We start from the raw sequence: 24965 nt of genomic DNA, 5'->3' as shown, positions 1-24965 counted from the left end.
CCTCAATCTCTTCTAGTCTAGACGCAAGTATCTCTCTATCTTCCTCGCCAACATTTTCATTATCTATTGCGAACTCTGTCGAAAAATATTTATTTAGTGTTTCCTCTATCTCCACTGACTCCACATACGACTTCCCACTATTATCCTTGATTGTCCCAAATTTAACTCTCGTCATTCTTTTAGTGCTCACATACCTATGGAAAGCCTTAGGGTTAACCCTGATCCTATCTGCCAACAACTTCTCATGTCTCCTCCTGGTTCTTCTCAGCTCTCTTTTTACGTCTTTCCTGATATCGTTGGAACCCTCGAGCGCTCGAACTGAGTTTTCACGTTTGCTCCTAACATAAGACTTCTTGTTCTTCTTGACCAGGGTTTCCACTTCCTTAGTAAAGCACGGCTCACGCGTTCTATATCTTACTCCCTCCCTGACAGGTACATACTTATCTAGGACACACAGCAGCTTTTCCTTGAATAAGCTCCACATTTTTAATGTGCTCACCCCGGACAGTTTCCTACCCCACTCTACGATTCCTAAATCTTACCTCATTGCATCGTGATTTCCCTTCCACCAGCTGAAACTCTTGCTCCGTGGAGTACACCTATCCCTTTCCATCACGAAAGTAAACCTGAGAGAATTGTGATCGCTGTCTCCACAGTGCTCACCTACTTCCAAATCTAAAACCTGGCCAGGCTCGTTACCCAGTACTAAATCGAAAGTGACTTCATCCCTTGAAGGCACGTCTATATACTGTGTCAGGAAGCCCTCCCGCACACAGTGGACAAAAACTGACCCATCTATAGTACTCGTACTGTAGTGATCTCAGTCAATATTTGGATATTGTCTTGAGTATTCCAGAGTTTTTCATTGTCCCACAGTCCAGATGAAGTTTGTATTCCTCGCGTACGGGAGCGAGAATTCTTTCAATGTCTCAGATCAGTTCCTGTGCCGAGAAGATCAGAGTCAATGTCCCTTCCTCTACTCGGACTGACAATTTACACTTCTTCAATCTCCTATGATTCCATTTCCCAAAGGGTTTCTCAAGATTTCCAAAGCTGGAGCCTAAATTATATGGTTTGCTTCCTAAACATTTTTCCAACTGCCAACTGACAATATTTTCACAGTAACTCTTCACAATCCTCTGGCTTGCACCATGTCCAGGGATGAGAAGTCCCGTTTGGTGGAGAGAGTTCCTCGGCAGGTGAGTTTCACTTTGGAACAAAGATGGTGAAGTGGCAATTTCCTGCGGTCGTTTGTAATGATGGGAGAGGCAGCGGTGGGGAATGAGCACTCTGACGAGCAGGAGGAAGTGTTGCCAATGACCAGAGTCAGAGAACAGAGGACAAGGGATGAAAGGAATCTAATGAAAAGCAGCACTTCTGCTCAGGGCGTTCAATAACAACTGCAGAAACCCGATGTGTCGAGCAGTGTATCTGAAAAGAGAAACAGAGATAATGTTTTAAATGTGGAGCATTTCTGATGAAGAACTCGAGTTTCTCAAGTCTGATCAAATTACAGGCCTGGTTTGCAAAACCGGCCTTTTGAACAGTTCCAGCAGGAACGCGTTTATAACGTAGGCAGTAGGATTCGAACCTACGTGGGAAAGCCCCAAGGGATTTTTAATCCGTCGCCTTAACCACTCGGCCATGACTACCGACATCGCCGCCCCCTGAGCATTGACCAAATCAGCCGTGATCTCATTGAAAGCTGCCGCTGACTTGAGTTACATGTTTCCATCTCCATTCATACCTTTGCTGTCATTTGTAAGGTGCGAGACACCAATGTAAAAGAAGAAAAGCACAAAGTTAGGACAAGATATTTGCAGCCAAATTGAGTCAAAATTATTCATTGAAAGGAGCTATTGATCTGAGTATTCTTGGATCTGAAACAAACAAAGGTTATTGACATATTCATTTCTTTTTCTGGCGAAGGAACTGGTCTTTCCAGATGCTCACAATGACAGAGATTTTTCCCAATTAAAGAAGGCAAATAAGTCCCATCTCACGCTGACACCATCGTGAGCGCTGCTGTTTCCCAATGCCACGGAGTCAGGGTCAATTCCCGCCTCAATCAACTGAATGTGTGGAGTTTGCACAATCTCCCTGTGTCTGCGTGCGCTTGCTCTGCTTTTCTCCCACAGTCCAAAAATGTACCGGTTTGTTGAAATGTCCGTGCTAAATTGACGTGGTTAAAGGAGAGGAATGCATTTGGGCTCGGGCGGGTCGGTGTGGAGTTGCTGGGCTGAAGGACCTGTTTGCACATTGTAAGTATTCTAATCTACAGTAATCAATGACCAAGGTATGGCGCATGTTGTTCGGTGGGGCATGTATGAGTTTTCGATTGTTTTTCTTCAAAGTTTCTTTACAATTCAAACAGGAGAGGAAGAAGGGAAATGAATGTCTCCCATAATTCTTGCCTTCTTTTATCATTCACAGGCGGTATTTTTTCCTGTACGTATTTTGTTCCACTGTGGTTACTGTTAGTGTTCTTGTCAGCTAAACCGGCTGGTTTCCTCTTTCCTCAATGTTCCTCATCTCTACCTAAACACACTTTCCATCCTTATCTCCTGTATCAAAGTGATCTCTAACCATTGCATAATTGCGACGGAAAGTGAGCTTTTCACACGCCTGTGTATATTATTTCCCAATATTAATTGATCGTTTACTGTGTTGCAATTGCGCACGAGAAGAGGAAAACAAAATCGAGGGCGGTGGTCTTGGATTTCAAACGCACGTAATTGCAGCTCAAACGCAGATTACTGCACACAATGCGATCACGGAAGCATGCACCGAACCGTCAGGAAGCACACAATAAGTACAATGCTGTCTGTCATGTCAGGAACAGGACTAGAAACACAACAGAAATACGTCTCTTGGGTACTATTTTGGACGTATTTCTCAATGAGCTATCGTGTTTTACATATGTTCCATCGGGAGTTACCTCACACGAGGAAGTAACCAGTGCTGCAGACGGTCATATCATCCGAGTTCCAAGTCCCGGAGTCAGAGACACTCAGATCCCTGTGTGTACCTACAAGGAACAGCTGTGCATGGGGTTTACAGGGTAACTGAACTGCCTGAACGCAGCCCGATGGTCGTCTGTCTGCTTCTCCTCTGTCGTTTAATGTGCAGTCCCTGCGTGCAATCCTGTTAACTACGTTTGTCTGGCACAAGTCGGGCATTGGTCACTTGTCTCTGAGAGAGGCTGTTGGTTTATGTGTTGTCATAATTCCGAGTGTAAGGAGGAATCTGGCTGTCAGTTCCTAGAAACTTACTTTAATAAATGGAAGCGTACGTTTTAACTTGCCGTGTGGCATATACTCGTTGCAAAGTTCGTGCACTGCGAATCACGTTGCGGGACTATCCAATTTTGGCAAAGAATTTGCGTGGCATTCACGAGTTTCCACAACCAGCTATCCCTAGTCGCAATACGGACAAATGGCAAGAACAACAAATTCGATTAGAGCAGCACAAGGTTAATGTGTCAGTGCAAACAGAAGGCAGCCAGAAGATTTCTGGGTGTAGGGCAATCACCCAAGGAACCTTTTCATATGAAAGTCTGTGCATCAGGAGAACCTGGGACCAAAGTAATCTACATTGGTTATTCATATTGAAGACAACTTGCTTTGTTCCTCGTTTACTCTGAAAGTGAATAGACATAGTTATTTCACCGTTATTTCGAAAGAAGATCCTGCATTGAATCTGTTCACCGTTTTTTGATGCTGTGGCAAAAAGGTGGGCAATCGCGATGTGAAACGTTGCTATACTTTCATTTCCTTCATTACTGTCCTGGTGAGGGAGAAAGGTGATTGGCTCTCTCGATCAGATGGGGGCACCGGCACATTGATGGCCTAATTTAATCACAGATATAATTGGAAATGTTCACTTTTAATGGTTCGTTGTTGTGTTTTGTTTTATGAGACTTGAGCACTTTCTGGGACTTGGCAATACACTAAATCTCCAGTAGGTTTGGAATTGCATTGCTGTTATTTGTGCGAGCAGTTCATGTCAGAGACGACTGACAGTGCCTCACAGACAGCACTTAAGCTTCGGTGTGTCTGATCACGGTACTGCCTTTTCAGTTTTGATTCTGTTCCACGTTAAGAGCTTTCAGTTTTTGGATTCGCTGGAGAGCAATGTGGGTAATGCGATACGTGAGGTATTTTTCTTCAGCCAATATCTTTGATGGCGAACTTGGGAAAGTGTCAAGAAGGATGGTCATTGGCAGCAAATATCCGGAAAACCTTCATCTCTGGATCGATTGGGCTCATCCACCCTCCAAACAAAATAACCAAACTCGCTGGCTGAGTAACAAACAACATGCGTTTTTGTTTTTGCAAATGGTGTATTCAAACTGTTGCCGGTGACTGGAGCATCTCAGACTTGTCCAGAATGGAAACAAATCCCGCGATCCAACTTGCCCTTGCTGAATAGATAACCGAAATTAATCCATACATTTCTGCCAATATTTGTGCCTTATCTCTCCGAGGTCTTCCTGTCTATACACCCATTCAGATGCCATTGAAATGTTGTGAGTGCACCAGACTCTGCCACTAAATGTGGCAAGTCATTCTACACACACAAAAGTTCTGTGTGAAAAACATGTGTCCGTCACATCCCTTTTCAATTTTTCCTCTCTCACGTTAAACGTTTGCCATGTAGATTTGAACTCGCGTGTCTTGTGAAGAAGTGCTCCCTGACTATTTACTCTGTCTGTCTTCCTCATGATTTTATAAGCTTCTGTGAGGTCAAACATAAGCACTGAAGCTCCTGGGAATCTGACGAAGCCTATTCAGTTTCGTTCTCATGTCCAAGCAGTGCAAACCTTGCAAATCCTTGTAAAGGTTTTCTAAACAGACACTTGCAAGAAGTTTGTCCAGCTGCAGCACTTGTTTGACCGCGTGGCCACTCTGGAGCTGCGGGTGGACTCACTGTGGAGTGTCAGAAATTCTGGAGAGTGAAATTGCCTCCCAGGTGCTCAGGCCAGGGATGTCGCCATCAGCTGAAGAGCATTCGAAAAGGAGATCGTGAACAGCCATCGTGAACAACCCAGGGGCACATATATATTTTGTGTGATGAATTTTTTTGGTACTTCCAGAGTTAAATTACACTTTGCTCAGAAACTACATACATTCATGTAGAACTCTGAGCTCAAAAACTGCATGAAATTATGTAAAACTCTGTTATCTCAATTTTTGGATTGGAATCAATCTAAACATCAGGTCATAGACAGAGAACACAGGGGCTAACACATTCAACATATTGTCTAGCTATTACCATTGTTAATAGCTAACCCGAGAATGCAACTTTTAAAAAAAGGGTTTTGTGATTTACACATAGAATACAGTGATATTTTCACTTCTTTCAACAGATGAAAGGCTTAGCAGACAATCAATTCTTCAACGAATAATTTCAGTTACATCACACTGCAAATTTTTGCTATAAATTCTGTGTTACGATCGAGCCCTCCACAAACACCTAATGAAGGAGCATCACTCCGAAAGCTAGTGTGCTTCCAATTAAACCTGTTGGACTATAACCTGGTGTTGTGTGATTTTTGACTTGGTACACCCCAGTCCAACACCGGCATCTCCGAATCACAATTTATTCCCGACAGCTTGCAAGTGTTCCCTTAGAAACTGCAGCTTTTGGAAACGTATTACTGGGACAAAGTCATTGCTCAATGTGATGGGATGCACCGTCAATCCCTAATTACTCGAGAGATTGAGATTTTCAGTTACTCCGCAGAACTCTGGATGTCCTCAGTAGAGGGATAGAGGCATGATGCCATGAGGCAAGGATTTAGAAATAGTGACATTGAAGAAGCAGCGAAGTATTTTCGACTGGGAAACGTGAAAACCTTGGAGGGGTAATTGCGGTGATAGCTTTCGCTTATATTTGCTGCCATTGTCCTTCCACACAGATGCTGATCGATCACTGAATTGTTCTGGCAGGAACCGTGTGTGTGTTCTGGGTGCAACCAGGATTTAGTTTTCCTTCGGATAATTCACAAGAAGATAATTAAATCTTCATTTCCTGACAGGGAATGAAAGCCTGTTCTGGGAAATGCAAACACAGACTCGTATGCAGGGATGTCCATTGATACTGCAGTAGCCTTTGGGACCGGAACAAACTCTAGTGCCTGCTCTTCACGTCATAATCGTCTTCGTCAGCAGTGTTTCTCTCTCCAAGTTTCCAAGTCGGTTCATATTATCACCCTTGGTTTCACTGTGAAGAAGGCAATGCTGTGATAATCTGCTGTTGTTCAGCAGATATATTGCAGCAAGTTAAGTAAAGACTGATGCAAACACGAGCTCGTTTTGAGCTGCGCTGATGTGTTGGCAGCAAGAAAGGCAACGTTCAACTCGCCTCATTCCGGATGACGGGCTCGAAATGACCAGTGGTTTCTCGCTGAATTAGTTCAGGTTCTGGAATGTAAAAAACTTCAAGTATGAAAGTACAGTGAAGGGAAATGTTTCACAGAGTGGGGCATTCCAAGTGAAACAGTGACGGTGATTATGTTTGCTGATTTTTCACCTTGTGAATGCTGTTTCCCTGATGTGGACGACTACATTACCTATAGACAAACTGTCACATCCAAACCTCGTCTTTGGGTGAGTGACGGAATTGGTAACACGCCTGATGTCGAATTCGGGGATTGTCGGTTCGCATTTAAAATCACGAGGATGCAGCTTGCTCGTCCATTCCTGTTGTCTGTCAGGAACGGAAGGGTTTGGGTTTTCGAATTTACAGTTTCTTTCGTCCAATTCAAATTCTAGCTCAGATCAACGTCTCTCATTCTCTGTAGAACTGGCTTTGGTTTAACCAAAAGCTGCCTTTTGGAGGTTGAACTTGCATGTTGGAGCGGACATCTGAAGTGAAGCACAACGAGCTGGTCAAATCCTGAGAACTCTGCCCCTCTCGGGGAATCTGTCTGTGTGTCTCTTTCTGTGGGACACACAATGTGGGTAATAACACATTGTGACTATGTCAAACTTCAATCCCATTGTTGTGTCATCTAAGATCAAAGCGAGAACCTCACTGTCATTTGCACTGGAAACATCAGAACACATAAGGTTATGGATCAAAGCTGGAAACTGGGAATAGAATAGATGAATGTCTTCAAACCAGACTGCACCATGGGCCAAATGGGATTTTCCATTCTGCAAAACTTGAAGACGAGTAGAAACCAATCTGCAGTGAAACTGATCAGAAATGAAATGGAAAATCCATTTCATGAGAATTCGTGCAGGAGTGTCTTCTGCATTCCGTGTAATCTTGTAGTTAGGATTTGGAACTCTAACTGCAATAGTGTTGGTTCTATTCTCGGACAGGGAATGCATGTTTTATTGTGCAAATGTATCGTGGTACCAGTATTTCTTACCACTGGTCCGAACCTGGTAATGCTTGGTTTTGTGCCAGGTTATCAAAAATCAAAAAGGTACAGGTTTTGGAAATATGAACTAAAAACGAGAATTGATAGAGAAACCCGCTACACATGGCAACATCTGTGGAGATAAACATGTTTTTTTCTTAAGATGGACAGGAAATAGGTTAGTTATAGATTTCTAGATTATACTGTTGGGAAAAGGATAATCTTCCCTGTCGAATCAGGATATTTATCAAAATCACTCTTGAGCTTACAAACATCGAATTTACAATCTTAAAAGGACTTAATCAGTTGTCATGCTATTTTCATTTTCCTGAGCTGGTGGAAGGCTATGTTTTATTGGCTACATTTCCTTTAGTTCCTGTTATTTAGCAGTCATGCCGAATGGAGGATTGTTTCTTTCAGTTTCTGCCTCAATATGTGTCTTTGTTTTTTCTATATTTGTCTTTGTATCCTATTGGGCCTTTTCACATTCTCTGACTCTCTGGATCTCCATGTCCCTCATTTCCCATTTCTGCTCTTGAAAAGCCTGACATTCAGAGACAATTTGAGATTCGAACTGCTGAGAGGCTTTCTGAGGTCTGGCTGGAGTCGGTCGAAGTAGTCTCACATTCTCTGGATAATGCGTCTGTCACTTCGACCTGAGGCAAGGAGACATTTCTTCCTCAAAATCTAAAGACCCTTTCGAAGTTATAGTTGTATTCCTTATCCATCAGTAAAAGAAAGTAATTACATGATAGCTGAAGAAGAACAACGATGCATTTACTGTTGGTGTACAACGAATGAATGGTGACAGCAGAGAATGAGGGTGATCATGTCGTGGTGTCAGTGCCATTACCACAACATTTCCCGGGAACGCTGCAGTGTCTCCTGCCTCACCACTTAATTTCACAAAACTGGGAATGAAGGAATGAGAATAAGAGGATGAGAAGCAGAAGTGCTTGTGAAACTGCGGGAAGAATCTCCAGGTTAAATAATAGTTAAAAAGAGCAACCTACACGACTGGATTTAAACCAGGAAAATGAAGCCAGAACGCGAAATCAGAATGCACAGCAATTCAAACAGGACACTGAGTTTCTCGATCAGCAACACAATACTTGCGAGAAATAACGAGCTTTCAATACAATGAGCAGGCACTAGTGTGATGGAAGCTGCTTTCACCAGCTAAGCCATGGCGCCACGTTCAGAGCCAGATTTCTCGTCCATATGTGCAATGCCTGAACCACTTGATCACAGGAATTCGAAAATGCGTTTTCTGTATTAATGTTGCTCAGTATGAATGGCAATCAAACTCTGCTTGTGCAAAAACAAACGTTTCAATGCCGAGCATGCCCCACTAAAAAGGCACAGAAAAAGACAGTATCCTCTTGCATTGGCAGCCTACAGATATTTTCGTCTGTTTAAACTGACAGAATAAAGAGGATGTGCTCATCTCCTCCCGCGTCCCATTAACCACGTTAATACACACGCAGGGATTTTCAAACCAAGATGAACAGGCTCATTGTTGTGAATTGACAGCAGTGGTGGGTGAGTCATTGCGAACAGTGAGCAATAAATGCTGAACAAATAGCACTGACACTGAGCCTTGCACCATCAGCTCCACAGTCACATCTTGTGTCATGTCTCCTAGCCATCAGTGCATTTGACTTTAATTATTCTACCCTGCACCTCTCCTCAAGTTATTCCCGACCGCTTCCAGTGTCGAATTAGAACATGCAATTATTAGAAATGCATTTCTGGGACATAGTTTTCTTTCAATGAGATAAGATTCACTGCCCATCCCTAATTATCTCAAAGATGTAGGGGAAGGGTTACTTTTGTTAACTCCGCAAATCCTTAGTATTGAGGTACTGACAAGAAACCACGAGAGATGGAGTTCCTGGATTGCGGAAAGCAAACCGACCCCAAACTGCTAACGTAATTCACCCAGGGAAGAGCAGATGGACCCCACTCTGTCAATGTAACTCAACCAGGGGACAGGAGTCTGACATCACACGATCAATGTAACTCAACGAGGAAGTTATGACCTGACCGCACTCTGTTAATGTAACTCACCCAGGGAAGAGTAGACTGACGCCACTCTGTCAATGTTAGTCATCCAGGGAAGAGCAGACTGACCAACACTTCATATGTAACTCACCCAGCAAATGGCAGACTGACACCACTCAGAGAAGAGCAGGCTGTACCATTCTGTCTCTGTCACTCATCCAGGAAAGAGCAGGCTGATCTGATTCTGTCAATGAAACACAAGCTGGGAGACGAGCCTGACCCCACTCTGTCAAAGTAACTCATTCAGAGAAGAGAAGACTTATTCCATTCTGTCTATGTGAATCATCCAGCGAAGACAGTAATGAAACCATCCTTGCTGTTAAACTCAGACAGAGAAGAGCAGACTCTCACGATTCTGAGAAAGTAACACGCCCGTGGAGGAGCAGACTGACACCACTCTCTTTACGTAGCTCACCCAGGGAAGAACAGACTGTGTGCACTCTGTGATATTACTCACTTAGAAAGGAGCAGACTGACCCCATTCTGTTAATATGACTCTCCCAGGGAAGAGCAGATGAAGCCCAATCTGTCTATGTGACTCAACCAGCGAAGAGCACTCTGACCTCACACGATCACTTTAACACAACTAGGAATTGCAGACTGACGCCACTCTGTCAATGCAACTCACCCAGGGAAAAGCAGACTGATCTCACACTGTCCAAATAACTCACTCCTTGAAAAGCAGACTGACGCCACCCTGTCCATGTAACTCGCACAGGAAAGAGTAGACTGATGCCACTCTGTCAATGTAACTCACTGAGGGAAGAGCAAACTGACGCCCTCAGTCAGTGTTCCTCACCGAGGGAAGGGCAGACTGACCCCACACTCTCAGTGTAACTCAGCAGACTGATCCCACACGGTCAATATAAGTCATTCACTGAAGAGACGTCCGACCCCACTCTATAAATGTAATTCACTCAGGGAAGAGCAGACTGATCCCATTCTGTCTATGGCACTCACCCAATGAATGAACAGTAACCCCACTTTACCAATGTAACTCGCCAGAGAAGAGCAGACAGAAGCCAGACTGTCAACATAAATTATCGAGGGAAGAGAATACTGACCCCGCTCTTTCTGTTTCACTCAGGCAGGGAAGAGCAGACTATCACCACTCTATGAAAGAAATTCGCCCAGGGAAGGGCAGACTGACCCTACTGTATCTGCGTGACTGACACAGGTAAGAGCAACTAATCCAACTCTGTCAAGAATACCCTGACCCCTCTCTGTCCATGTAGCTCACCCAGGGAACAGCAGACTAACCCAAATCTGTCTATTTAAGTTCACAAAAATCCTCTGAAGTACGTCCTATCCAGACACTCTCCACATCACTGTTTCTGTAACCGTGTGCGTTCAATGGCGAATCCAAATAACCTGCAAATGTTCAGAATGTGGCAGCAAACCAGTGCTACCACACAGACATTGGGCGAATGTGCAAACTCCCATCAGGCAGTCACCTAAGCCTGGAATGGAAACCAAACCCGACAGCAATCGTGATTATAAAATGGCAGAACAGAAACCCAACAAAAAGAATTTTGTCCCTGTGTGTTGCAACGATTCTGAGTATTAATTTTGCAATTGTCACTGTAGTTAATTTCCATTTTCATCACTGCCAACCTTCTTCAAAGCAGAGCACACACTTGCTTTTTTTCAGACTTCTAATATTCAGCTTTCATCCCGCTTTTTACCTAATCTTATTTCTGACTTTACAATCTACGTCATAACAGGTTGAAAAGTGCAGAATGAGCTTTGTTCCGTTCTCCACTGATGTTGACAGTAGTAATACAACATGTTCGAGTAGGACTTGATGCGCTTGTGGGTAGTGTATTCGCGGCATTATGGCTTTTGTTTTCGTTTTTGGTCATCTATTTCGAGTTCATTGCGCAGAATTCTGAAGAAGACTTTTTGGAGTCGAAATGGCAACTGTGTTTTCTCTTGAAAGACAGACGTAGCTTTATTTCTGTTCTCGTATAAATTGATCTTCTTCTGATCTTTGCAAGTGAAATAGGGTGCATTACTATTGCTCGGTTTTAGTTTCAAAATCAAGAGAAACATGAAGGAGACAATATCAAAAAACACAAAGTTCTGATTTGTTAAGATAATTTTTGCAGCAATGGTGGGCATGAAGATCAAATTAAGATAACGGTTCAAGAATATTTAGTCTGGAAGTGGTGCGTGACTTTAGTTCCAAATATATGTTTCCGTTCTTCCAGGACATCTTTTTGAGTCCCAGAAAACATTGATTGTTTTCTGTATTCACTTTGTTTCGCGATATCTGTCTTCTGGTCGAACAGAGACAACTTCAATTTGCGTCTGCATTGAATAAGATTTCGCTCTTTCTTACGAGAAGCAAACCTGTGCATTATGTAACATTTATCATGCTGATGGCTAAGAAGTTCAAAATGAATAACGGTTTATGGATCGTGAGCAAGAATGAAGTGATTCACTTGCGAACAGATGTCACCACGCCCTATTCCTACATCGGGCCTGAACGGTCCATTGGCAGAGTCTGCAGAAAGGAAATGTCTAAGGGAACTAGTCCTTTGTTCAGTTTGATTTGATACCAATGGTTGTGCTGTGTTGGGGCAGAAATGTGTCAACATCTCTGACGTTAGAGTCAAAATATAAGTCACATCTACTCCATGGAGTGTCCTCTCATATCGGAACATGCTGACATGAAAACATCTAGCACTGATAGCAAAGGTTTTTTCATTAAATTGAGAGTCTGCTAAATGAGCAATTCAGACAGCCAAGATGAATAATTGGCACTTGGTTCTTCAAGCTGAGCTGTCCACAACAACTGCTCCAACGGAGGTCGTGGATAAGATCCCCATCGATTATTTTGGTCAATTTTAGTCTCAGCAACAACCTATTGTTCTGAACAATGCTACACCACAAACAGAGGGCTAAGTCTGATTTTCATCGTTAATTTTCAATTTCAGTTCTTAATGCACAGTTTCTTACGAATGTGGACAGCAGAAGACTGTTAACATTCCATTTCTCATATTTCCAGAAAATTCTACTCCGCTGATATCGCCTTGCCTTATCACAAATCAAGCCAGGAACCTGGACCAGGCGAGTTCCTTTCCACACATGGAGTTGTTTTTTTCTAATTCATTGACTGCTAATATAATAGATAATTGGCCTTGAGAGTCAGCTGTAAATTAGGTTGAACTTTCTCAGCTTGACTTTCAACTGATCCTAAAAAAAACTCATCACATGCAGGTAAATGTATTGCATTGCTTCTTGTTTTGCTTAATTTCACCCCCCCGCCCCCCGCCCGCCTCCCAAACATCCAAATTTCACGATAGTTCGACAAATGTTTGGAAACTGATTCGTGTTGGAAGTTGATGGCTTTTTGTGTCTCGACATATAATTTATTCAATTAGACATCTTGAAATTACTTCTGATTCTTCACAGTTAAAAATTTACTTTCGATTGAATGCAAAGCTCAAGCTCCACAAAATCCAAATTCTGCAAAGAAATTAATGACTTTTAAAAGAGACAACGCTGTGAGCAGGATTCGAACCTGCGCAGGGAAACCCCATTGGATTTCAAATCCAACGCCTTAACCTCTCGGCCATCACAGCTGCATCCTCACTACGAATTTTCATAGTAAACGAACTGAATTCATGAAATACGTAATTTGTTTGAAGAACAAATTGAGAAGACACAAAGATTTCGCCGAATCCTTTGCAGAGACCCAGACGAACGTTACCTTAGCAGATTGACAGGCTTTCACCGAAAACTAGATCCTGACACAGCTGAAGTTGTGGGAATGATTCTTCATTGAATTATAGAGTCACGGATGTACACCACACGAAGAGAGGATTATTGTCTCACTGCGTCCGATCGATTTTGACTCAATTGCTCGTCATCTGGTGCCAAAGTAGATATGCTGTTGTGTTTTAATATTCATCGAAATATGGTATTAGAAATATTGATGCTAAGTCCATAAACACTAGCTACATTCGTTAAAAAAAAATCGGAATTAGAAAGAATGCAGAACCAATTTACAGAAAGGGATCCAGCAACTAATCCGTAAGTTCTGACATCAGGTAATGAACTTGTGAGCACAAGAGAGGAAGATTGACCGAAGATTTGGAACTTGAAATCGTCTTGACGGAATTATTTGCAAAGTTTTTGCGATTGTTCTAGAGTCATCAAGTCCTTGAACAATACAACATGGAAAGTGGCCCTTCTTTCCAACTTGACCATGGTGGACAGTTATCCTAAATTAATAGGTCCCATTTGCCAACATTTGGCCCACAACCCTCTAAACCTTGTTACTCATATATCCATCCAGATGCCATTAAATGTTACAGTTTTACCAGTCTCCAACAATTTCTCTGGCAGCTCATTCTGGACACGACTGAAAAAGTTGCCCCTGACGTCCCTTTTAAATCCTTACCAACTAATTTTAAAACAATGTTTTCTAAATTTTGACTTCCTCACCAGGAAAACACCTTGGTGAGTCAACCTATCCATGTCCCTCATGATTTAATAAATAGCAACGATTTGACTTTATCACACTTGTCAGGAGGGAAATGTGTGGAGATTATTATCGAAGGTTTGAAGTAGAAAGTCTGATGTACAGATTTTTGGAATTGCATCTTGGAGAACTGTTTAATAAGTCAATGAAGTCTAGTAGCAGTTGTAGAAGTCTGTTGTGAAAGCTGCAGAAGGATTTTAGAGCAGGAGAACAAAGCATTATTTCCAATATATTGTGGCTCAGTTCGACCGCACTTGGACTACAGTATGAGGAATTATAATCCTCAATTTAGGAAAGATACTAATGCCATATGAGCAATACCACGAATGGCGATTAGCCTTGATATCATGGATGAACATTAGTCCTGTGAATTGAAATTGGGCAAATCCGGTCTTTTTTAACAGTTTCAAAACAAGAGAGGTAATCTCATTTAGAGTTGCAAAATATTTGAAGAGATAAACCGGGTGGTGCAATTAAATTTTGTTCCCTCATTGGTGAATCGAGAAGCAGGAGAGGACAATTTTAAAATGAAGCATTGTGAATTTTGACCAGGATGAGAACTATTGGTTTTTGTCTTAGCCTTGAGAAGTCTCGCTATTCAGCACCACAGTGAGCCTTGGATATTTGGTCTTTGAATGCATCACTATCAGCCTGACCCGCCGACACTTCCTGCATCACTATAGATCTGACCCCTCACACTTACCACCTTAATATCAGTGTGAACCCCTCAAACTTACTGCATCACTATCCATCTGGCGTCCTCACATTTACTGCGCCACTTTCACTACGAGACCCTAATTTTGACTGTGTCACTATCAGCCTGACTGCCAAACACTTACTTTGTCACTATCAGTCACGCCCTTAAACTTCCTATGTTACTATTACCCTGACTCCTGACACTTACTGTGTCACTATCAGCCTGACTCCATCACACTTATTATGTAAGTACCAGACTGACGTCTCACACTTACCATGTCACTACAACACTGCTTCCTCAAACTTACTATGTCACTATCACCTTGACCCTCTCACATTTACTGCGCCACAATCACACTGACCACCTCACACCTACTGCTTCACTATGAGCTTCAACACTCACACTGACAGCGTCACTAACAGCCTGACTGCGTTGGTCTCTCTCTGATCCCCTCAGAATTACTGCATCACAATCATTCTGACCCCCTCATACTTAATGCATCACTATCCCTCTGGCACCCTCATACTTCGTGCATCACTCACACCCTGACACATGCGCACCTACTGCATCCCTATCAGCCAAACCCCACTCACTAACAGCGTCACTCTCTCTCTAACCTGCTCACACTTAATGCATCACCATCACCTTGACATTCTCTCACTTAGTGCATCAATATCAGCCTGACCACCTCACGCTTACTGCATCACTACCAGCCTGATCCCTTCAAATGTACTGTGTCACTATCAGACTGACCCACTCATACTTACAGCATCACTATCACCTTGACCCCGCAAACTTAGTGCGAACATATCACAGTAAACCTTTCACTCTCCTTGCGTCACATTCAGCCAGACCTTGCACACGATCACTCTGACCTCCTCATTCTTGCTGCATCACTATAACTCTATCCCACTCACGCCGTGTGTGTCACTATCACCCTGACAACTCATGCTCACTGCACCACTATTATCCTGACTCCAATATCATTATCAGCCTGACCTCTTACACTTACTGTGTCACTCTCAACCTGCCCCCCACATTTCCTGTGTCACTCTCAAACTGACACCCTCAAAGTGTCTGCGTCACTGTCAACCCGAACACGTCACACTTACTGCATGGGTGTCTACCTGAAACCTCACGCTTATTGCATCACTATCATCCTGAGCGGCTCACACTTACTGCGTCAGGAGCACACCAACACTCTTACCATTACTGCGTCACTATTGGCCTGACACCTCACACGTACTGCATCACTATTAGCCTGACCCGCTCACACGTTTTGCGTCACCACTACCCTGACCCCCCTCACAATTGCTGTGTCGCTATTAGCCTAAGCCCCTCACTATCATGCTGATCAAGCTCATAATTACAGCATCACTATCAACCTGAACCCCGAACACTTTTTCTGTCATTATCACCCTGACCCTCTCACATGTAATGCGTCACTGTCACACTGAGACACTCACATTTTCTGCGTCGTTATCAGCCGGACCCGCCGGCACACAGCGTCACTATCAACCTAACCCCTCACACTTGCATGCCTCAATATCAGCGTGAACCCCTCACACTCACTGCATCACTGTCCATCTGCCATCCTCACACTTACTGCACCAGTTTCACCTTGACATCCTCATTTTTACTGCGTCAGTATCAGCCTGACAGCCACACACATATTGCATCACTATCAGTGACGCCCTCGCACTTCCTATGTTAATATCACCCTCACTTCTAAAACCTACTGCGTCACTATCAGCCTGACTCCATTACACTTTTTGTGTCAGTACCAGACTGACGCCTCACGCTTACCATGTTACTAAAACTCTGCCCCATCACACTGACTGTGTCACTATCAGCCTGACCCCTCAGATGTATTGCGTCAATATCACCCTGACCCACTCACACTTTTTGTATCAGTTTCAGTCTGACGCCTCGCACTTACTGTATAAATAAAACTCTCCCCCCTCACAATGACTGTGTCATTCTCAGCCTGACCCCTTCATACTTACTGTGTCAATATCAGTCTGACCCCTCAGACTTACTGTGTCACACTCACTCTGATCCTCTCTCATTTACTTCGTCACTCTCACCCTGACCTCCTCACATTTATTGCGTCACTATCACCCTGACCCACTCACACAGTCTTTGCCATTTTATTGCGTCCCCATCAGCCTAACCGCCACACACTTATTGCGTCCCTTTCAATCACACCATCACGCTTCACATGTTACTATCACCCTGAATCCTTACACTTATTGTGTCATTATAAGGCTGACCCCTCACACTTACTGTGTCACTATCCGCCTGACTCCATCACATTTATTGTGTCAGTATCAGACTGACGCCTCACACTTATCTTGTCACTAAAACACTGCCCGGTCACATTGACTGTGTCACTATCAGCCTGACCACCTCACACTTACTGCAACCCTATCGCAATGCCCCTCTCTCACTTACGACATCATTTACACCCTGACAAACCCACACTTGCTGTGGCACTATCACACTGAGGGCCGTACACTTAGTGTCACTGTCATCCTGATCCCTTACACTTACTGCGTCACTATCACACTGGTATCTCACACCCACTGTGTCACTATCATCCTGAGCCACTTACACCTATTGCGTCACTATCACTTTGACCCCAACACACTAACTGCATCAATATCAGCCTGACCATTTCACACATACTGTGCCAGTACCAGGCTAACTCCCTCACAGAAACTGCGTCACTATCAGGCTGACCCACTCATGCTCACTGCGTCACTATCACCCTGACTCCCCACTCTTACTGCGTCAAGAGCATTGTGCCCCCATACACTTACAGCGTAACTATCATCCTGACAACGTCACACTTACTGCGTCAAGATCAGCCTGATGCCCTCAAACTTAATGCGTTACTATCAGCTTCAACACTCACATTTACGGCGTCACTTCGAGCACAACTCCTGCACACTTACTACATCCCTAACTGCCTTACCCCCTCGCATTTACTTCATCAATATCAGCCTGAGACACTCACACTTACAGCTTTACTACAACTGGCCCTATGAGTGCATCTACATCACTGTCACCCTGACCCCTTGCCCATACTGCGTCACTATAAGCCTGGCCCCTCAAATGTTCTGCGTCACTATCACACTGACATCTCACACTCCCTGCGTCAGTATCACCCTGACCCCTCACAATTACTGCATCACTACAACCTGACCTCCTGAAAGCATCTGCGTCACTGTTACCCTGACCCCATCACATTGCCATGTCACCATCACAATAACAGTCTGCTTCACTGTCATCCTGACACCTCACACTCACTGGACCACCACCATCCTCCCCCTCATAGTGACCTGTCACTATCATCCAGAGCCGCTCACACTTATTGCGTTCCTATCACTCTGCTCCCAACACACTTACTGCGTCACTATCAGCCTGACACTCGCACACTTCCCGCATCACTATCAGCCTGACCCATCACAATTTCACCGTGTCTATCAGTCTGACTCCTCACATTTCCTGGATCTCTATCACCTTGTCACTTAACACTTACTGGCCAGTATTAACCTGACGTCCTCAACATACTGCATCAATATCAGCCTGAACACTCACACTTACTCTGTCAGAATCACGCTGACCCCCTCACACTCACTGCATCACTATCACCCTGTTCCCTCTCACTTCCTGCATTAGGATCACTCTGACTTACTGACACTTACTGCATCACTATCAGCCTGAACCCTCACACATACTGTGACACTATCAGCCTGACCCCACCACACTTGCTGCATCACTATCAGCCTGACCCCCTCACACTTACTGCTTCACTATCAGACTGACCCCTCACACTTACTGAATCACTAACAGCCTGACACCTCACACTCACTGCATCACTATTCCCCGAACACCTCACTTTTATTGGCCACTATCTGCCTGACGCTCTCAACTGACTGTGTCACTACCAGCCTGAACGCACACACTTACTCCCTCACTATCACCCTGACTGTCTCACACTCACTGCGTCAGACTCTGCCTGACCCCATCACACTTACTACGTCACTTTCACCCTCCCATTTTATGTGTCAGGATCAGCCTGACACAGTAACACTTACTGCATCACTATCAGCCTGATCTCCTTCCAATTACTGCGTACACTATCAGCCTGACCACTCACTCTTACTGCGTCACTGTCACACTGACCCCTCACACGAAGTGCTTCACTATCACCCTGACCACCTCACACTTACTGCGTCACTACTGGTCTGATCCCTCAGACTTACTGCATCACCATCACTCTGACCCCCTTCACTGCGTAACTATCGGCCTGATCCACTCACACAGTCTGCATCACTACCACACTGACACCTCACCCTCATTGTGTCACTATCATGGTCACTCCATCAGTCACTGTCAGCCTGATCCCCTGAAATGGAAAAGTATCATTTTTTGTGAAATCTGTGAAAGCATGGTTGAAACAAAGAAGTATGGACCTAACTTTGCAAAAAGACAGTAAAAATGTAAAGTTCAACCTAATTTACAGCTGACTGTCAATGCCAATAATCTATAATATCAGCAGTCAATGAATTAGAAAAAAACAACTCCATGCGTGGAAAGGAACTCGACTTATCCAGGTTCCTGGTTTGAGGTGTGATAAGGCAAGGCGATATATAGTATAAAGGGAATATGTGAAAACCGTTAGGCTCCATTTTATGAGGCGTCTTGCAAATGTGTCGGGTCCATTCTGCAAATTTCAAAAATAAACTTTTTCTTTGCTCTTGGTAGCATTTGCGTCGAGTCGATTGAAATTCCACGGCAGTAAACTCGGGGGCTCTTCTGGGTTCCTGCGACTGGGTAAGATTTTGAAGATTCCCAGGAGGTGTACGTGCCACTGCCTTGAAGGTCTTTCACTTCATCTCGAGCGCTGAATTGGCCCCTTTGAGTGAGAGGAGTGGGGATAAGTGGATCACCCCAAAGTCGCGTTCCGAATCAAATCGGGTCAGGGTCAGAGTTGTGGCTGAAGTAATCTGACATAGAGACTTGTTCGAAGAGAATATACGAACCAGGAAGATGGACCAGTGAACTCTCGCACGGTATTCGAGTAAAACTCAAGGGAAAGGATTGCCGTCTCTAGAGAGTTTAAGTGACAGCAAGATGAACAGTGGTTTGAGACTTGGAGTCACCATGGGCAGCGTTGGAGTCGCCAAAGCTGTACCAGTTACCTGGGTTCTTGGTTTGTGAAAACCAAGGCAATGAGGCAGTCATGCCCAATGAGAAGGGACCTCCGGGAGGTAAAAGCAAGTTATATTGGCAAAGAGAAGATTATGGTATCCTGAGAGAGAGAGAGATAGGCAGATAGACAGTTAGAGAGACAGACAGAGAGAATGAACACTTTTCCAATATCCATGAAAATCGGCTCCAGCAAGAGCGAACAAAAAGAGGGTCGACAGACAACTCGGAATGGTCAAGAAAAAATACAATATATGCTAAATAATTATGGCCCAGTTTCTGTATAGCAGTTAAAAATGTAAATCAAGGAATGTGTATTTCTGGAGGAAGGAAGTTTTAGTAATATTCAGTTGCAAATGCTGAGGACACCATTGGAGGAGAGAAAGAGGAAGCGGAAGCAACAGAGACAGGCCACTATAAATGCAGGAGGAAACAGCACTGAAGCGCTTCACAGGAGGCTCCCAAGCCCTGAGGATGTCACCTAGACAGGGGACGAAACGTTTGCAAGACAAATTCCCAGCTCGGCGAACAGAACCACAACAACGAGCACCCGAGCTACAAATCTTCTCCCAAACTTTGAAACCTACGGGCGAGAGACGCTAAGACAAGCTAGGAAATGGGAATCCTGTGCCAACCGCCTAAGCGCCACATACAAACAACTCCGGTTCCTGCATGAATGCCAAAAGAATCGAATCCTTCCACCATGTGTCAGATACAGACCACCAGTCAACAATCCACAAGTCCGGGACACAGCCAGACAGAACGGATTCAGGATGATCCAGGTAATGATTACAGACGCTCACAACAGACTACACAAATACAGACAATAAATTGCGCGCCAAAAATCGTTAATTTCAAAAACCACCAATCAGGAATGGACCCGGACCATAGAACAGGCCGTCATCATAGGACAGAACAGGACCACACACCGCAAAAAACCGGCATTTCAAAGAAAAAAATGGCCAAACTAACACACAAAGAAGAGGACACCACAACACACACCTGGGTTAAAAACCTCTCCCACAGACAGCTCACAGACATGGAAAGAACAATACTGGCCAAGGGACTCAACGACAACCACAGGGATGCCAAGACAGCAGACTTCCTAGCAGCACTAGAATGCACACTCAGGAACAATGCACTGACAGAAGAGACGCAACAAACTGTGAGACAAAGTATCGTACCGCTGATAACAAGAAAAAAACAAACACATAACCTCAACACCAAGGAGAGGGAAGCACTAAAATCACTAAGAAACGATAAGAACATAATTATACTACCATCAGACAAAGGCAGAATGACGGTCATCCTGGACAAAGCAGAGTACATGCAAAAAGCACAACAACGACTTGCAGATACCAACACCTACCAAAAGAGGGAGTTTGACGGCACCCGACAGCTCACCAAGAGGATAAACAACACACTGAGGAATCTATAAAAAACGAACAGATAACCAGGTCTGACCTACAAAGAATGAAACCTGAAAGCAACAACACCTCCACATTCTATAGACTACCCAAAGTGCACAAACCAGACATCCCACTCAGACCCATAGTATCACTACCAGGGACACCATCACACAAACTTTCCAAAGAACTACAGCAGAAACTGAAACACCTGATCAGCGGATCCAGACAATCTATACAATCGACACAGGAATTCTTGGACATCATTAGAAATATACACATAGACAAGGAAGAAACTATGGTCTCATTCGATGTAACGGCACTGTTCACCTCTATCGACAAAACACTAGCCAAAGAAACAATAGCCAACCCGCTGGACAGACATAACAGACAACAGGACGTTGAACATATCAACAAAGACGGCATACTTAAACTACTGGACTTGTGCCTCACAACACACTTCATATTCAATAACCAAATATACGAACAAATCAACGGCACACCCATGGGCTCACCGATCTCTGGACTCATAGCAGAAGCAGTAATGCAAAGGTTAGAACAAACAGTCTTACCACAACTTCAACCCAAACTCTGGGTCAGACACGCGGATGACACCTTTGTAACAATTAAAAACACAGAAATAGAGAAAACACACCAGATCATCAACGCCACACTCACAGGAATCCGATTCACTAGAGAGGAAGAAAAGGACAACCAACTCCTATTCCTAGACGTGATGGTACAGAGAACACCGAACGGAGATTTCACCACAAAGGTTTACAAAAAGCCACACACACAGACCAAGTCCTGAACTATGAAAGCAACCACCCCAACACACACAAACGAAGTTGCCTCAGGACACTATTCAAAAGGGCCACAACACACTGCAGCACACCAGAGCTACAAAAAGAGGAAGTGGAACACCTATACAAGGTATTCGCCAAAAACGGATACCGTCGCAATTTCATCAACAGATGCCTAAGGGAGAGACAACGGAACGAGGACATGCCGCAACCCAAAGGACTAGCCACACTACCATACATCAGGAGCATTTCTGAACTGACAGCCAGACTACTGCGACCACTAGGACTCATAACAGCACACAAACCAACAGCCACGCTCAGACAACAACTCACCAGAACAAGGGACCCGATACCCAACTTGAGCAAATCTAATGTAGTGTACAAAATCCCATGCAAGGACTGCAGAAAACACTACATCAGACAAACAGGAAGACAGTTAACGATCCGTATACACGAACACCAACGAGCCACGAAACGACACAATCAGCTATCCTTAGTAGCCACACACACAGACGACAAGCAACATGAATTCGCCTGGGACAACACTACCATTATAGGGCAAGCCAAACAGAGAACAGCCAGGGAATTCCTAGAGGCATGGCACTCATCCACAGACTCTATCAACAAACACATCGACCTGGATCCAATATAACGGCCACTCCAGCGAACAGCTCGAACTGACAACCGGACGCGGCAGAGTCAGGCCACTATAAATGCCAGAGGAAACAGCACAGAAGCGCTTCACAGGAGGCTCCCAAGCACTGAGAATGTCACCTAGACAGGGGACGAAACGTTTGCAAGACAAATTCCCAGCTCGGCGAACAGAACCACAACTACCTCTGTGTTATGTGTGGAAGGTACACCAGTTACCTTTTTGGTAGATACATGGCCAGCATATTCACTCCTCAAATCAAGACAGTTCAGAGAGTTGACGCCAATAAAGATGAGTGGAATGTTCCTGAACTCAATGGAGGCATCAGGCATCGTGATATGAGAGAGTTTTACCGCACCCATATTGTGTGAAATCAGTAATGTGTATCCATTCTAATTCTCAATTTTGTTAGTGGAATTCTGTTCTTTACATTTGATGGCTTAGAATCTCATGGTGAGACTTGGGTTGTATTTGCTCAGTACTCAGACGGGCTTGCAGGTAATTCAAAGGGAAGATTCATAAGTGTAAACTGTAAAATACAACCCACCACCCCTGGTGTATGTCTATGAGTGGCTATTAAGCCAGAGAGCAATGAGTTCAGTGAGCAATTCACTCGCCCTGGAAGCAGGTAAACATGTTAATCCTATTAACACCGCTTTTTCTTGCGGGAATATGCTGCACTGCACAGCACATATACACCACGATATCCCTGAGGAACCATAAGAGAAGTATTGGTTCAGGAGATTGGTTAAACCAAGTCAGTTGTTATTGTGCGAATTTTATTGAAGGGATGGCAGATGTGCAGTCAGTGTGAACTTATGTAAAGTACCTGCGATGGCAAGTAAGCTCTATATTTTTGATGTGGAAGGCTATGCTCCTCGCGTGTCACTGGCGAAGGTGTCCAGTGACTGGTGGCAGGATTTGGGGCCATGGGGACTAAAGGCATAAAGAACGAAATGTTGGGTGTTCTGGTACGATGTGGGTATGTGGTTCAATGCAGATGTGTCGACATATAGGAAGAAATTAATTTGTCTAACTCAGGCAATAGAACAGTCGTGGTAACCCCCTCAAGCCCTGAAGAGCCTAGAAGGCTGGCCTGGCGTTTCCCTCAGATAAACCTCTCAGACCCAAGATTAATAACGTTCCCTACTGAATTATGGGTAAAAGGCAAACATGATGTTCTGAACCAATACGAGAAACCACGAAGTCGGAGTATCGTCCTTGCAGAGCACAATACCCGTTAAAACCCGAGGCCATGGACGTAGTTACTCCAGTCTTTCGGTCCTTCCCAAAGGCTAGAGAGATAATCCCCTGTATAAACTCACCGGTGAGAACTCCCATTTTTCTGATCAAAAAGGCAAAAATTCCAAGTGAACCGGAGGAATGGAGGTTTGTTCAAGACCTGCAGGCAGTCAATAACAGTGTTGTCCCGCGTGCATCAAATGTTCCCAAACCCTATGCTGTATTAGCTCAATTTCCACCGGACAGTAAATGGTTCCCTGCTGTGGATTTCGCAAATACATTCTTTAGTGGAATGGTGCATCCAGATAGTCAATTCTGGTTCACTTTTTCATTCAAAGGGAAATCTTATGAGTTCACACGACTTTGTCAATGTTACTGTGAGTCACCCACCATATATAATGAGGCTCTATGCAGGAATCTGGAGACTTTTGTTTTAACCCCTGGGTCTGCACTTCTGCAATCTGTAGACGATTGCCTAATAGTAGCACCGACAGAGGAACAATTTGAGAAGGATTCCCTTGCGTTGCACGAGGGAAGGAGACAAAGCCAGTCTCGCAAATCTTAAATTTATGCAACAACAGGTGAAGTTCTTCAGTCACTTAATATCTGAACAAGGGAAGACCAAGGGAAGGTCAAGTCAGAGTGCAAGTAAGTCAGCAAATTCCAAGGCCTCACATGAGCAAACAATTGCTATCCTTTTTGGGCATACGCTCCTACTGAAGAACGTTTATCCCACATTACACAAATCTTGAGGCGCCCTGAAGTGACATGGCCCATGGAAAAGGGTAGCAGGACCAAGGTCCGTTGCAATGGATCACAGCGGCCGAGTTGAATTGAAAAAGACGTTTCAAAGTAGACCTACACTGGGGATTCCGAATCCAAACAAGCCTTCTGTCAAAGGGTAGATGAAAAACATGGCTGCATGACATCTGTGTTGTTGCAGGATCATGGGGGAAAATTCAGGCTGGCAACTTATTTTTCGGCTAAGCCCGACCTCGTAGCGGCAGGATTGCGTAAATGCCT

At 44.2% G+C, this 24965-nt stretch overlaps 2 non-coding genes across 2 annotated transcripts; both read right to left on the bottom strand.

Moving 5' to 3' along the window:
* Positions 1–1570: 1570 nt before the first annotated feature.
* trnaf-aaa (transfer RNA phenylalanine (anticodon AAA)) lies at positions 1571–1652 on the bottom strand. The gene has a single exon. It is a non-coding gene; the product is annotated as a tRNA-Phe (tRNA).
* Positions 1653–12941: 11289 nt separating this feature from the next.
* trnas-uga (transfer RNA serine (anticodon UGA)) lies at positions 12942–13023 on the bottom strand. Its single transcript has one exon. It is a non-coding gene; the product is annotated as a tRNA-Ser (tRNA).
* Positions 13024–24965: the final 11942 nt, after the last annotated feature.

The sequence above is a fragment of the Chiloscyllium punctatum genome, chromosome 29, assembly GCF_047496795.1.
Source record: "Chiloscyllium punctatum isolate Juve2018m chromosome 29, sChiPun1.3, whole genome shotgun sequence".
In the NCBI taxonomy this organism is placed as follows: domain Eukaryota; kingdom Metazoa; phylum Chordata; class Chondrichthyes; order Orectolobiformes; family Hemiscylliidae; genus Chiloscyllium; species Chiloscyllium punctatum.
Note: the sequence above shows the minus strand (reverse complement) of the source record. Positions and strands in the feature narration are given on the sequence as shown.